Source organism: Vombatus ursinus, unplaced genomic scaffold (genome assembly GCF_900497805.2).
Source record: "Vombatus ursinus unplaced genomic scaffold, bare-nosed wombat genome assembly UNPS02014832.1, whole genome shotgun sequence".
NCBI classification, from domain to species: Eukaryota; Metazoa; Chordata; class Mammalia; order Diprotodontia; family Vombatidae; genus Vombatus; species Vombatus ursinus.
Genome location: NW_020954610.1, coordinates 65795049 through 65810667, shown reverse-complemented (window position 1 = coordinate 65810667; position 15619 = coordinate 65795049).

Sequence of the window (15619 nt, the reverse complement as noted above, 5' to 3'; positions counted from 1 at the left end):
CTGTGTGACCCTGGGCAAGTTACTTAACCTTGTTTACCTCTGGTTCGTCATTTGTAAAATGAATTGCAGAAGGAAATGGCAAACCATTCAAGTATTTCTGCCCAAGAAAACCCCAAATGGGCTCAGGAAGAGTTGGACAGACCGAATCACAGCAACAAAAATTATTCCTTTCTTTGTATTTATAATTCCCAAAATTTAGCACAGTACTTAGCGCATAGTAAAGACTTCACAAATGTTTGTTGACTGACTGCCCGGATCCATTTTCTGATCTTCCTTGTCAAAAACAGTCTTTCCCCTAGTACTTCTTATGTATCATTTTGTTTTCAGCACATTATAAACACTTAATAGATGTTTGTTGAATGTTGACTAATTAGTCAACTTTCATTTAATTTTTTTTACTTACATTTTTACTTAAATGAAGTTTAGGTACTATACTCTCTGCTATAGTATGAGCAGTCAGAGACTGCTTCCTTTTTTGTCTTGGTATTCCTACCACAAAGCCTGGCATATAGTAGGCACTTAATAAATGCTTGCTGATTGATTAAGGTACACTTATTTGTGTACAAGGAAGGAAACAAGCCTTAATTGCTTCGTATGCGACAAATACTGTACTAAGATTTTACAAATATTATCTCCTTTGATGGTCTCAACGACTCTATTATCCTCATTTTCTAATTCAGGAAATTGAGGCACCCAAGATCACACCTAGTAAGTGGGTCCAAGTGAGACCAAGATTTGAACTCAACTTAGAGCAAGGTCTATCCACTAAGCCATCTAGGAAAGGGGAGAAGACGGCTATTGTCTCCTAGCACATAACACAGTGTTTTGCATATAATAAATTGTTAAGTATTTATGGAGGTTAATTAAATTAAAAGCTCTTAAAATTTAGTATAAGTATTTAGAAGAAAAGGAAAAAAATAGAATAAAAGTGAGCTGAGCCTTCCATAAGAGCTTACCCTAAATGCCTTAAAAAGACATGAAGAATTAAATGACCTAGGTATACAGGGGGATGAATTGTTTTATAAGATGACTCTAAATGCATTCATTCTATTAACATTTAAAAAGTCATTACCATGGGCTTATCAATCAACAAGAATTTATTGATGACATATTGGGAGGGGGAACATCCTCAGCACAGGGAGTCCCCTAGAACAATTAAACCAAGAGTCCAGTTCCTTCTACCTATATCTTTGTGAACATCATAGGTGCTTTTGAACTGGTTCATAAACAAGTTAAATAAAATTGGACTGCTGTCCTCCAGGAGCCATACAGTCTAGTGTGTGTGGACAGATAAGACGTGTTGTACCCAGATAAATATAATTCAGATTAGAACATAATAGGTACATATTCCATCAGTGGTTCTCAAACTTTTGGTCTCAGGACCCCTTTACACTCTTAGACATTAATGAGGTTCCCCCTCCCCCAAGAGCTTTTATTTATGTAGGTTATATTTATCAATATTTCTTATATTAGAAATTTGAACATCGTAGTATCTTTATAAAAAATAGTTTTGACTTTGTGTAAGGGTTTAAGGGTCCCCTGGGGGTTTGTTCAATCAATCAGTCAATAAACATTTACAGAGTGCCTACTATTCACTAAACACAGGGCTTAAGTGATGGGAATACAGATAGAAAAAAGATAGAGCCTGCCCTCGAGGGGTTTACAGTCCAATGAGGAGAAACAACATGCAAATGGAATCTGAAAAGGTGGAGGTGAGGAGGTGAGAAGATCCTCCATGAGGGGGTCAGATGAAGAAATTCAAAATAGTACAGCTAGTTGGGAAAAAAGGAGTGTCTGGGCGGAAGGCTTTTCTTTCTATCCTCCATTTTGAGGGGTTGGTCCCAGAGCTGGAGGGTACTGATGAGATGTGAGTCCTGAAATTGATTTGATCTTTGAGGATGTTGAGGATTCTATCCCAGAGGACCTGGAACACACATTAAGATGTCCCCTAACTGCATTGTAAATTCCTTGTATAGTATGGAATGGAACCACTTGGGTTTGAATCTCTGCTCTGCTGATTGCTATGTGACCTTAGGCTTCTTAATCTTAAGAATTTATTTTAATCTCTCCCAGCTTCAGGTTTCTAATTTGTAAAATGAAGAGTACTTGACTAGATAGATAGCCTCTGAAGCCCCAGCTTTGAATAAGTACATAAAAGGACTAAATCATAAATGATTAGATGATTAACTTAATTCTTTTGAATTTATCAGTGTGTTAATAGCAAATGGATATTTTAAAAATGTGCTTTTAAGAAGATAGAGAGCTTTTTAGGAATGCCAGGAATCTACCAATACGAGGTGTCATGCTAGATATCAGGAAGAAAAAGTTAAAAAAAAATTTCCCTGCCTTTGAAGAGCTAATGTTTTAGCCTCTAAATTATAAGAATGAGGTTGGTGGAGCAGGTGAATTATGAGTTTTGGGGAAACATTTTTTCCCCAGAGAAAGTAACCTTAGAAATCAAAGGAACAAAGCTATAGGTTTCTATTAATAGAGATCCTTAGGCTAACAAAGGATGAGAGCTCTACTGATCCCATCATGAAGGAGGCCTCTACTGTGATCTTCCTATCCACCAGGATATTCTGATAAGATTAACTGTAGAGGAAGTGTTATCCCACTCATCTCTGGCAATTCCTGAGATCCCAAAATAAACACATTCTTCCCTAAATCAGTTAACAAACTACCTCTATCATTCATTATCCCAAATAAGGAAAGTAGCTGAGTAGCCTCACCTGATAGGTCCCTTTTACCTAGGGGTAAAGTCAACCCAAGGCTGTGTAAAATTCTGTGTATGTGTGTATCTCTCTTCGTTCAGGGCATTCACTATCCACGTTGTAAATTGTCCATCAGTTGATGCTAATTAAATTTATATCTTAAATTTAGCCCAGCCTCCATCATTACTGACCTCCTGGCAACAGACCAGAGTGAAAGGAATTACTCTCTGGGAAGATTTTAGGACTTCCCCAACAGGTCATCCAAATCCATCTCCTGCAACTCCTCAAAATTTCTCAATCTCATTACGCATTCATTCTACCTTTCCTTGGTGGCTCAGAGGAAAAGGTAATTGCTAAGGTTGTTCTTTCCCTCTGCTGTTGTCCTTAATCCTACTTCCCTCTTCCCTTTTCTAAGATTCCTGTAGACATCTCCCCTTTTATACAACTTTATTCTGTTCCTCTTTATCTGTATAAAAAATAAATGAATATCTTAAAGAATCTCATTGATTTTCTTTTTTAAAAATTATTTTATTTATTCTTTTTTTTTTTTTTTTTTTTTTGCTTTTCTCGTTGATATTCTACTCCACCTCGATACTTTCCCATTTTTCTTCTCTTCACGGCCAAGTTCTATTTCTTCACTGACCACTCTCAGGGGAGTAAAGACTAGAAAAGTAGTAAGGGGCCAGGCTATTAAGGACTTTAATAAAGGCAAAGATAATATTTTATATTTGATCCTGGAGGTAATAGGTTGTAAAGAATAATCTTCCTTACCTCCTTAAAAAAAAAAAAAAAGCCCCAAGGAAGCTAAGTCACTGAGTCAGAGCAAGACCAATATTGGGAAGTTTGTTATTACCACTCCCCAGGTCCAGATTCTTTGCTCCTATCCCTCAAAGTCTGGGTCCTTCTAGACCCTAACCTTGCAGATACGAACCCTTATATAAACTCACCGGACTTTCTTGGTTGGGGGCAAGAAGGAGTCTCATTTCCTCTGGAACCTGAGCAGGGTGCCAAGTTCTACCCTGGGCCCAAGGGGACCTGTTTCAAATTCTCCCTGACTGTCCTTTGTTTTGTTAATATTTCCCCTTAATAAAAGTGACTTGTACTATTGACTTATTATGAGCTCCATGTTTCTATTTACCAAGCCTTTGATATTCTGACCCTTCTTAAGTCTGTGTCAAGACATAAGTAATCAACCGGAGTTTACTGAGTGTGGCTGTGTCTGTGTGTGTGTGTGTTGGGGGGAGGTGACATGGTCAGACCTCCCCTATAAGACTATGACTTTGATAACTGAGTGGAGGATGGACTGGAATGGGGCCAGACTTGAGGCAGGGAGATTGACCAGAAGAGGTCAAGAAAGGTCAAGAAGGATAAGGATTGAGAACAGATCATTAGATTTGGCTATTAAGCAATGACTGTGCCTTTGGAAAGGATGGTTTCAGTTGAAAGGTGAGGTCAGAAGCCAAACTTCAGAGAGTTAAAAAGAAAGTGAAAAGGAAGACATTGGAGGCATCAGTTGTAGAGTTCAGCCACCAAAGAAAGGAGAGATATAGGACTATCGCTTGTGGGGATGGGAGGATCAAATGAAGGTTTCTCTAAGCATGGGAAGAATAGGGATTTGTTGATAGGTAGCAGGGCAGCACTCAGTAGATGGGAGAAACTGAAGGTTAATGAGAGTGAGATTGATAGAGGGGGCAATCTATTTAACAACATTCCATCTTCCATCTCCTTATCTTTATTTATGTATTTTGTTGTTGTTGAGCCTTTTCTGTTGCATTGTCTCTCCATTGACCCCATTTGGGGTTTTCTTGGCAAAGATACTGGAGTGGTTTGCCATTATCTTCTCCAGCTCATTTTATAGATAAGGAAACTGAGGCAAACAGGGTTAAATGACTTGCCCAGAGTCACATAGCTAGTGTGAGTCTGAGGTCAGATTGGAACTCGGGTCTTCCTGACTCCAGGTCCAGTACTCTATCCACTATGCCACCTAGCTGCCCCTCATAGGCATGCATGGAATGTACTCCCTCCTCACTACTACAGAAAGAATCTGTAGCCTCCTTCAAGTCCCCACCCTTGTGGAGCTTACATTTTATTGGGGGGAAGTAATATGTTGGATAGAAAATTAAATACTAAATATATGGAAAATAATATGGGAGAAGGACACTAGCAACTGGGGTGGTGAATGTAGCCTTCCTGTAGGAGGTGGCACTGGAGCATTAAAAAAATGTTTTTTTCTTTATGTTCCCAGTGCCCATAATTAATAAATGCTATTGGAGGGGGCTGTCATGCAAGTACTTTCTCAATTCAGGTTCATTGTTGGGGTGAAATAAGGCACTTGTAAGTCATTCAACATTAACAAAAGAAGCTTTAATTTGCCCTAACAAGGCAAGGATATGGACAAGCTTAGCTTAGCTTCTTTAGGATGAAGCTTCCATTTCCATATGGAAAGGTGTCTGGTCATCAACTCAAGATATGATGAAGGATACAGTGACTCACAAAGTCTTCAGAAATCCACCAAGACAAAGGAGCTCCCACTGGACTTTTTATGACCTTAGATGACTGGGAAGCTGGGTTAGGGAAACAGAGGCCAATCAGCTAGCCTCATTCCTGTCCCAGCAGGGAAGGAGAAGGGGTAGACCTAACTCATGCTGTGGAGCTAATTACATATGCATAATATGAACTTAATAAATACTTGTGGAATTAAATTGCATTCAAATGGATCAGCTCCATAAGGAAAATATACCTTTAACCTTCCCATTATTGTTTTCAGCTAGTCTTTTCTTTGCATGATCCAGAAAGCCAGTGTCTCCCCCCTTCTCCAGCCCCCAAATGCACAAAAGCTTCCAGAAATGCTGACTCCCTGCATATCCAGCATGAAATCTGCCCTATGTAAACAGACAAAAAATCTAGCTGCCTGCTTGGATAGGTAAAATTCTTCTCTCCACAAGATAGTAATAATTCTCCCTTTAAAGCAGACCCAAGCATAATGCAGCCAGCTCAATAAAAGGGATTCTTCTGGGCTTGCTGAGCAGATGTCAAGGGGGACCAAACTCTGCAACTTTCCCTCTCTTAGTAACACATTGTTGATGAAGCAGGGGGCTGCTAACAAATTCCTCCGTGCTGCCTGGGAGTAGGGCAGACCGTACCCCTCTTCCCAGTCACAAAGGAATCTGATGGCTGAATTTGGAACCCTACAGGTCAGTTTAACTTCCCTTCTCTCAAGCAAATATACAACCAGCCATCCAATCTACCAACAACTTTCCAGAAATGACCTTGGGGACACTCAAACAAAGGCTGTTCTTAATGGATTAGGCGAGTTCTTGCTTTAGAATTTACCGTACGATTATTTCTACTCCAGCTTTGTGGGCGATGGAAACACATCTCAATCTCCAGTAGAGTTTTAATCTTGTTTGGAATTTCAGCCACACTTCCATTGGCTTCATTAGGTGAGTCCCACATGAATGATATATTTAGAACACACTCCTAAGGGCTGGCCACTTTCTGCATTTGACTTAAGCAGGTCAGGTCAAGGACATCTAATGGATTATAAATGCTGACTCTGTCTCACCTGGTTACAGGCGACACTGGACAATTTTTTCCCAACAGCCCTCTCATTTGTCTTCATTTGGGTCTATATGTGCCCTCTGTTCTGTTTCCAATTTGACATTGCCTGTGGGTTCCAATCAGAGATTGGATTTTCCAGGAACTTTTAAGTTTAATCAACGAGGATGCATCTGTTTCATGTTAAAAAGAAATCATGTACTACTTTAAATCTTTGAAAAAAATGACTTTCTCCACTTTCCCATGTTCTTTTTCCTTTCACCTGGATGTCAGGAGACAGACCTTAGAAAAACTGAATCCTGACAGCATCATTAAGTAGTATTAATATTGTATTTTCTTAACCCCTGTGTCTCTAATAGGAAGCAGCCTTGGGCTCCTGAGAACCAAGGAAAGAGGAGGGGGCAATGACTTTCAGGCTTCATGAAGATAGACTGTGGGATGATGACCCTCTGATAAGGCAAAACCTGTAGGGTCTCTAATTAAGATTTATTTCCAGTTTTTACTCTAGATAATAATAGTAGTGATTCCAGTATTCTCAAAGTACTTTATATACATTATCTCATTGGACGCTTCCAACAAAAAATAGCTAATATTAATAGAATGCTTTACAATTTGCAAAAAATACTTCACATATATTAACTCATTTGACATCCAGCCAAGGAAGTAGGTGGTATTGTTATATCCGCTTTACAGATGAAGAAACTGAGGCTCGAAAAGGTTAAGGTATTTACCCAGGGTTGAATTACCCAGGTAGTAATAGTCTCAGACTGGATTCAAACCCAAGCCTTCATGATTCTAGATCTTTTTGCTCTTCCAAAGAGCTGTGCATGGAATCCTGAAAATTGCTCTTCTTTCAAATTCAAAAGACAAAGTCTTTGAGAATATATATATGTATATATATATATATATATATATATATATATGCAATCAACAAGCATTTATTACGTACCTACTACTTTGCTTAAAAAAGCCAAGGTCTCCTACTGCACCCAGGGCCATTTCCAGTTGTCCTTATCTATATCTTGCCACTGAACCCAGATGGCTGTGGAGGAGAAAGTGAGGCTGGTGACTTTGCACAGCCATTCCTCACTTAAATCCAGTTCACTTGCAAGTCATGGCATCACCTCCCTAATGTCGTGGTCTTCTTTGAGAACAAAGGACAATCAACAACAATAACAAATACTATGGTGAATAAAACAATCTCTACTCTAGGCCTGTACAACCTGCAGCCCACCTTGAAAAATGTAGAGGAAAACATCCTTTTTGTATAGAGGAAATCCTTTGGTGTCCTATGGGCCGGTCGTAGGTTGTGCAGGCCTGCCCTGCTCAAATATTTATTACAATAATCCGGGTAGAGCCTGGCTGAAGCAAGTTACAGGGAATTAGGGGATGTAAAAATGAAAGGTATAAATAAAAATATATTTTTGAAAAAAGCATACAAGTTGAAGGTTACTTAAAGGAAAATTAATGCTTATTATTCTGGTAGTAAAACACAAAAATTAGCCACTCTAGTAGATAGGTAGTGCAGTTGATGCTGGGCCTGGAGTCAAGGAGACCTGTGTTCCAATTTGATCTGAAACACTTACTGACTGGGCAACCGTGGGTAAGATACTTAAATTCTGTCTGCCTCAGTTTCCTAAACTACAAAATGGGAATAATAATAGAATAAATTGATAATTAATTTATGAAATCATGAAATGGGGGCAGGCACATCCAGTTATTTGGGGACTTGATGGGAAAGACCATGACTGGCAGCATGAGGAAGAGGATGGAGAAGGGGAGAGACACAGAAAGTCACTCATGTAACCTGCTGGAGCACTGGGCAGCATGGACCTAATGGAGAATGTTGGAGGGAGTCCCAGTAGTTTGAGGTCTCATTTGCATAGGATTTGGGGGTAATGGACTATCTGTGGCTCCTTGGGATTGGTTCATTAGCATATCCACATCATCTCAAAGTTGTTGATAAAACTTTAAAGTTAACATGTACACATCATCTCAAAATTATCAGCCCCTTTTAGTGCTCTGCTGACTTTGCTGTGGATATGTGGGATGAAATATCCATATTGTAGGATCAAAAGGCCCTGACAACAGTGCCTAGGCTTCTGCTGAGTCAACGCATACTATCCGGGTGTGAGTTTTGGATAATATGTGATACAATTTGTAAACTCTGTTCCTTTGCTCTTTGGGATGGTTTGTATGTGACTTCCTGGTTTTCCCCCTTTGCAATCTTATTTTCTGCTATTCCCACTTTACACTGGCTACTTATAAACTTAATATACTAACTACAAGTAGGGCTTGTTCAGGGAGATGAGAACTAGTTACAATTTTTAATGCATAATATCCTATTTCCCAGAGTTGTTGTGAGGATCAAATGAGATAATATTTGTAAGGCATTTAGCATAGTGCCTGGCACATACTAGGCACTATATAAATGCTATTATTGTTTTTATTATAATAATCATGATTATTATTGCCATTACAAAGATCTGGGAGCCTGGAGACCTGGTTTCTCATCCTGACTCTGTGATTTTGGGACAGATAATAATAGCATATAGCAAACATTTATATAGTGCTTTAAAGTATGCAAAGAACTCCATATATTATCTGATTGGATCCTCCCAATAACTCTGATATTATTTTCTTTTTAAAAAATATTTATTTCATTAAATATTTCCCAATTACATTTTGAAAAGATTTTTAACATTCATTTAAAAAATTTGAATTACAAATACTCTCCCTCCCCTTCCTTCCCCCACCCTTGAGAAGGTAAACAATATGATATCAATTATACGTCTGAAGTCATACAAAACATATTTCTATATTAGCCATGGGCCAAAGAAAACACACAAAAAAGCCAGAAAAAGAAAGTGGAAAAAAAGTATGCTTCAGTCTGCAATCCGAGTTTATTAGTTCTCTCTCTGGAGGTGGATAGCACTCAGACCTGATGTTATTTTCATACCTATTTTGTAGATGAGACATCTTTATGGCCCAATGGATAGAGTGCCTGAAGTCAAGAAGACTTATCTTTTTGAGTTCAAATCTGACCTCGGACACTTACTAGCTGTATGACCATGGACAAGTCACTTACTATGTTTACCTCAGTTCCTCATCTGTAAAATGAGCTGGAGAAGGAAATGGCAAACCATTCCAGTATTTTTGTCAAGAAAACCTCAAATGTGTTCACAAAGAATTGGACACAACTGAAAAACAAAATTTATAGATGAGGAAAAGAAGGCCTGGAGAGGTTAAGTGACTTGTCTATGGTCACACAACAAATAAGTATCTGAGGCAGGATATGAATTTAGGTCTTCCTGGCTCCAAGATCAGAACTCTATGTACCTAGCTGCCACTTGAAGAAGAACCGTTTCTGTGGTTGTCAGTTTCCTCATCTGTAAAATGAAGGGATTGGATTGGATTTGATAAAGCTGCATATAAAATCTAGAACTGCAATAGTCTACTCTTTTCAATCAAATTTTCAAAGCTGTTTTTAAAAATCTATGTGGAGTAACGTGTAAAAATTCCTCCATTTAGGGGGAATGAATCTAATAATTTAGAGAGAAGTAAACAAATGATGACCATTCTCTAGGAAACTCTCAAATTTGTTTTCTAGATTAGATGAGATTGGAAGAGGCAAAACGTACTTGGAGATAACCACTGACTCCCTTTTTTCCTCTTGAATCTGATAGAGAAGGAATGCTGTGAGTGAAGAAATAATTGAACGACTGTCTTAGTTGCTGGATGGCTGGATTCTAACCAGGAAGAATCTTCACTAAACAGGTGGATCAGGTCATGAACTCCCTTCCCACCATTGCTGGAAAGAATCATCTTATATGCTTCCTGGAGATGATGTTGCCAAATTTTTATTGAGCATTAAGAGAATAGAGGCAGTGTGGTACAGTGGACAGCCAAACTTAAAGACAGACTTAGGTAAGGCTCATCTGTGACACATACTGGCCGTGTGACCCTGGGAAAGTCAGGACCTTTCAATGGCAGCTGTCTAGACCATAGATTGCAGAACAAAATATTGACCTGCAGAGAGTAAGTTTTCTCATTTGAGAGTTATCATCCTAGTGAAATTAGAGGGTCTAGTTTTCTCCCATTGGTTCTAATTCTTCTTTACAATATGACTAATGTGAAAATAGGTTTAATTTGAATGTATATGTAGATAGAGCTTATATCAGATTGCACTCTGTCTTGGGGTGGAGGGAGGAGAGGGATGGGGAGAAAATTTGGAACTCAAAATCTTATGGAAGTGAATGTTGAAAACTAAAACTAAATAAATAAATAAATAAAAGAAATTAGGGGGTTAAGTTCCTGTTCCCCTATCCCTACTAATATAACAATTGCTGGCTTTATATAATGTTTTCTAGGTTTACAAAGTGCTTTATATGTATGATCTCTATGTTAAATGTAATATCTCCATATTACATTAAAAAATATCCCGTTCATTAGAAACAGGGTTGAATTCTCTGCTTTTGCTATTTAAGACCTTCTGTAACCCTGGGCAAGACTCTTAAGTCTCAGTTTCCTCATCTGTTGGGGTTGAACTAAATAATCTTTTCCAGTTCTGGATCTATGAACTGCAATATCTATGAAATAATTTCTGACATGTAGAACAGGAAAAAAGGAGGAAACATGTATTTATTAAGGGCCTACTACGTATCAGGCACTTCTCTAAGAACTTTACCACAATTGTGTGAAGTAAGTGTTATTATTATCCCCATTTTACAGTTGAAAAAACTGAGTCAGACAGAGGTTAAGTGACTGTCCAGTGTCACCCAGCTAGTGTCTAAAGTTGGATTGAACTCAGGTTTTCCTGATTCAAACCTCAGTGCTCCATCTACTGTGCCACTTAGCATATTATATATTATAGGGAGTGTCTGTGTTCTCTCTCTCTCTCTCTTTCTTCTAAAAGGTTTTCTTCACTCCAAGTTCCAGTGTTATCAAGAAAACTAGAAATCAGTTAACTTTGCTTTTCTTTAAAATTTTTTAGCATGTATGTTGTTTATTTTTATTTTGTTGTTTATTATCTCAATTATATGTAAACAAACATTCACTCATTAATTCAACAAATGTTTGCTTAGAAGCTCTTATATACAAAGTATTGCTGAGTAATGTGAAGGGGGGGGATACAAAGGTGAATTGTCATCTCTGTTTTTGAGAAGCTAATAATTTACTAGGAGAGGTAAGATGTTCAGTGAGTCAAAAAGCATTTACTAAGTACTTGCTATATGCCAGAAACTGTACTAAGCATTGGGGTTACAAAAAAGGGGCAAAAACATGGTTTGTGCCTTCAAGAAGCTTACATTCTAATGTGAAAAAACATTCTAAGAAACTTACATTCTAAATAGGGGAAACATTTAATTAAGATATGTAAAGACATATAAAGCATAGCTGGAAGGTAATTTTTTTTACATTTTATATTTATTTATTTTCTCAATAAAGGTAAACAAAAATTGTTAATATTTTTTTAACTTTTGAGTTCCATATTCCCTCCCTTCTTCCCTCGCCTTCCTCTTCCTTTAGAAGGCAAGCAATTTGATATATATTATCCATATGCAGTCATGCAAAACATTTTCATATTAGCTATGTTGCAAAAGAAAACATAGACAAAAAAATTCAATAATAATAAAGAAAAAATTTTTTAAAAGTATGTTTCAAACTACATTCAAACTCCATCAGTTCTTTCCCTGGAGAAGGACAGCATTCTTTATCATAAGTTCTTCATAATTGTCCTGGACCATTGTATTGCTGAGAATAGCTAGGTCATTTACAGTTGATCATGGTACAACTTTGCTATTACTGTGTACACTGCTCTCCTGGTTCTACTCGTTTCATTTTGTATCAGTTCATGTAAGTTGGGAGGTAATTTTAAAAGGAAGAAACTAGCAGCTGAGAGTGCAGGTGGGAACCAGGAAAGGCTTTCTGCATAAGGCAGAGTTATTCAACAGATTTATTCATCATTTTACTATATGCAAGGTCCTGGAGATGCAAAGACATGCATACAACAAACCCTTCAGTCTCTAAACAAATAATATATGGTAAATACAACAAGAAAAGCATGAACAAAGTACTGTAGGTTCAGGGGAGAAAGACTTCAGAATGGGAGGAATGAGGAAGAGTATCAGGGAGGAGTAGCAATAGGGCAGGGCCCCAAGGGATAGGATGCGAAAGTACAGGGAGTACTAGTCCAATTTGGCTGCAGAGTAGAATAGCACAGGTATAGAGCAATAGTGAGGTAAGTTTGGAAATGTAGGTTGGGGTGATTTGGCAGGAAATGAGAGTTGCTGAAGTCTTTGGGGTAGAGGATTATTATAATGATGTACCTATTATGTGCCAGAAACCACAGTAGGTGCTAGGAATTCAAAGATTCAAAGACAAATGAATCAGTCCCAGCCCTAAAAGACTTTATATTCTATAGGAAGAGGTAATATGTAAGCTTATCTTCTTGTTGTTCAGTTGTACCTGACTCTTAGTGACCGCATTTGGAATTTTCTTGACAAAGATACTGGAGTGGTTTGCCATTTTCTTCTTTAGCTCATTTTGCAGACAAGGAAACTGAGGCAAACAGGGTTAAGTGACTTGCCCAGGGTCACCCAGCTAATAAGTATCTGAAGTCAAATTTAAAATCACTGTAAGCCTATAAATATATATATATATATATATAAATAAATGAGGTAATGGTGAGGGGGGAGGGCACTAGCAGATGGAGAGGGGCATTAGGAAAGGTCTCATGTAAGAGGTGGCATTTAACTGAGCATAAGAAAAACTAAGGATTCTAAAAGGGAAAGGTGAGAAGGGAGTCAACTCACACATGGGGGTGAGTGGGGACAACTTGTCAAACATAGGCAGACAGATGGAATGTCAAGTGTGGGGAACCTGGAGAAGGAAGATTAAACTGGTGGAGTGTGTAGGAAGGGAGAAACCTGAAATAGGATAGTGACAATAGAAATGGAAAGGAAGGAAGGGATATAGAAGGAAATACTCTTCCTCTTCACCTTCACCTCAAGAATCCTTAGCGTCTTTCAAAAACACAGACCAGGTGCTAGCCCCTCCAGAAGGTCTTTCCTGGGGCAGCTAGGTGGTGCAGTAGATAGAGCTCTGACCTTGGAGTCAGGAGGACCTGAGTTCAAATCCAGCCTCAGACACTCAACACTTAATAGCTATGTGACTCTGGGCAAGCCACTTAACCCCATTGCCTAGCCAAAAAAAAAACCCCAAAACAGACAAACAGAAGGTCTTTACTAATCTCCTTTGCTCTCTCTCTCTTTTTTTAAATTTAAAAAATTTTGTTTTTTTGGCTGAATATTTATTTATTTTTAGTTTTCAACATTCGCTTCCACAAGATTTTGAGTTTCAAATTTTCTCCCCATCTCCTCCCTCCCCCAACCCCAAGACAGTGTGCCTTCTGAATACCCTTTCCCCTAATCTCCCCTCCTTTCTATCTCCCTCCACCTTTATTCCCTTCCTCTTCTATTTTGCTACAGGGCAGGATAGATTTCTATATCCCATTGCTTGTATATCTTATTTCCCAGTTGCATGTGAAAACAATTTTTTAACGTTTGTTTTTAAATCTTTGGGTTCCAAATTTTCTCCCTTCCTCCCTCTCCACCTACCCTCATTGAGAAGGCAAATAACTTGATACAGGTTATACATGTGTAGTCATGCATAACACTTCCATAGTAGTCATGTTGTGGAAAACTAACTGTATTTCCCTTCATCCTATTCCAACCCCCGCTTATTCTATTCTCTCTTTCGACCCTGTCCCTCCTCAGAAGTGTTTGCTTCTGATTACCCCCTCCCCCAATCTGCCCTCCCCTCTATCATCCCCCCGCTCTCTTATCCCCTTCCCCTTATTTTCCTGTAGGGTAAGATAGCTTTCCATATCCAATTGAGTGTGTATGTTATTTCCTCCTTAAGCCAAATCCTATGAGAATAAGATTCACTCACTCTCTCTCACCTTCCCTCACTTTCCCTCCACTGTAAAAGTCTTTTTTTGTCTGTTTTATGTGAGATAATTTACCCCATTCTACCTCTCCCTTTCTCCTTCTCCCAGTATAATCCTCTCTCATCCCTTAATTTATTCTCCAGATATCACCCCTTCATATTCAACTCACCCTGTGCCCTTTGTCTATCAATCTATCTATACATATAATTTTTTCCCCCCTCCAACTACCCTAATACTGACAAAGGTCTCATGAGTTACAAATATCATCTTTCCATGTTGGAATGTAAACAGTTCAACCTTAATAAATCTCTTATGATTTCTCTTTCCTGTTTACCTCTTCATGCTTCTCTTGAGTCTTGTATCTGAAGGTCAAATTTTCTATTCAGCTCTGGTCTTTTCATTAAGAATGCTTGAAAGTCCTCTATTTCACTGAATGACCGTTTTTTCCCCCTGAAGGATTATACTCAGTTTTGCTGGGTAAGTGATTCTTAGCTGTAATCTTATCTCCTTTGTCCTCCAGAATATCATATTTCAACCCCTATGGTCCCTTAATGTAGAAGTTGCTAAATCCTGTGTTATCCTGCTTGTATTTCCACAATACTTGAATTGTTTCTTTCTGGCTGCTTGCAATATTTTCTCCTTGACTTGGGAACTCTGGAATTTGGCTACAATATTCCTAGGAGATTTCCTTTGGGGATCTCTTTCAGGAGGCGATTGATGGATTCTTCCCATTTCTATTTTACCCTCTGGTTCTAGAATATCAGGGTAGTTTTCCTTGATAATTTCTTGAAAGTTGATGTCTAGGCTTTTTTTGATCATGGTTTTCAGATAGTCCAATAATTTTTAAATTCTCTCTCCTGGATCTGTTTTCCAGGTCTATTGTTTTTCCAATGAGATATTTCCCATTGTCTTCTACTTTTTCATCCTTTTCGTTTTGTTTTACAATGTCTTGATTTCTCAAAAAGTCATGAGCTTCCAATTGCTCCATTCTAATTTTTAAGGAAGTATTTTCTTTGGTGGGCTTTTGGACTTCCTTTTCCATCTGACCAATTCTGCTTTTTAAGGCATTCTCCTAATTGACTTTTTGGACCTCTTTTGCCATTTGGGTTAGGCTATTTTTTAAGATGTTATTTTCTTCAGTATTTTTTTGGATCTCCTTTAGCAAGCTGTTGACTCGTTTTTCATAATCTTCTTGAATCACTCTCATTTCTCTTCCCAGTTTTTCCTCTACTTCTCTTACTTGTTTCTCAAAATCCTTTTTGACCTCTTCCATGGCCTGGGACTGATTCATATTTTTCTTGGAGGCTTTGGATATAGGAGCTTTGACTTTGTTGTCTTCTTCTGGGTGTATGTTTTGATCTTCTTTGTCATCAAAGAAAGATTCTGTGGTCTGACTTTTTTT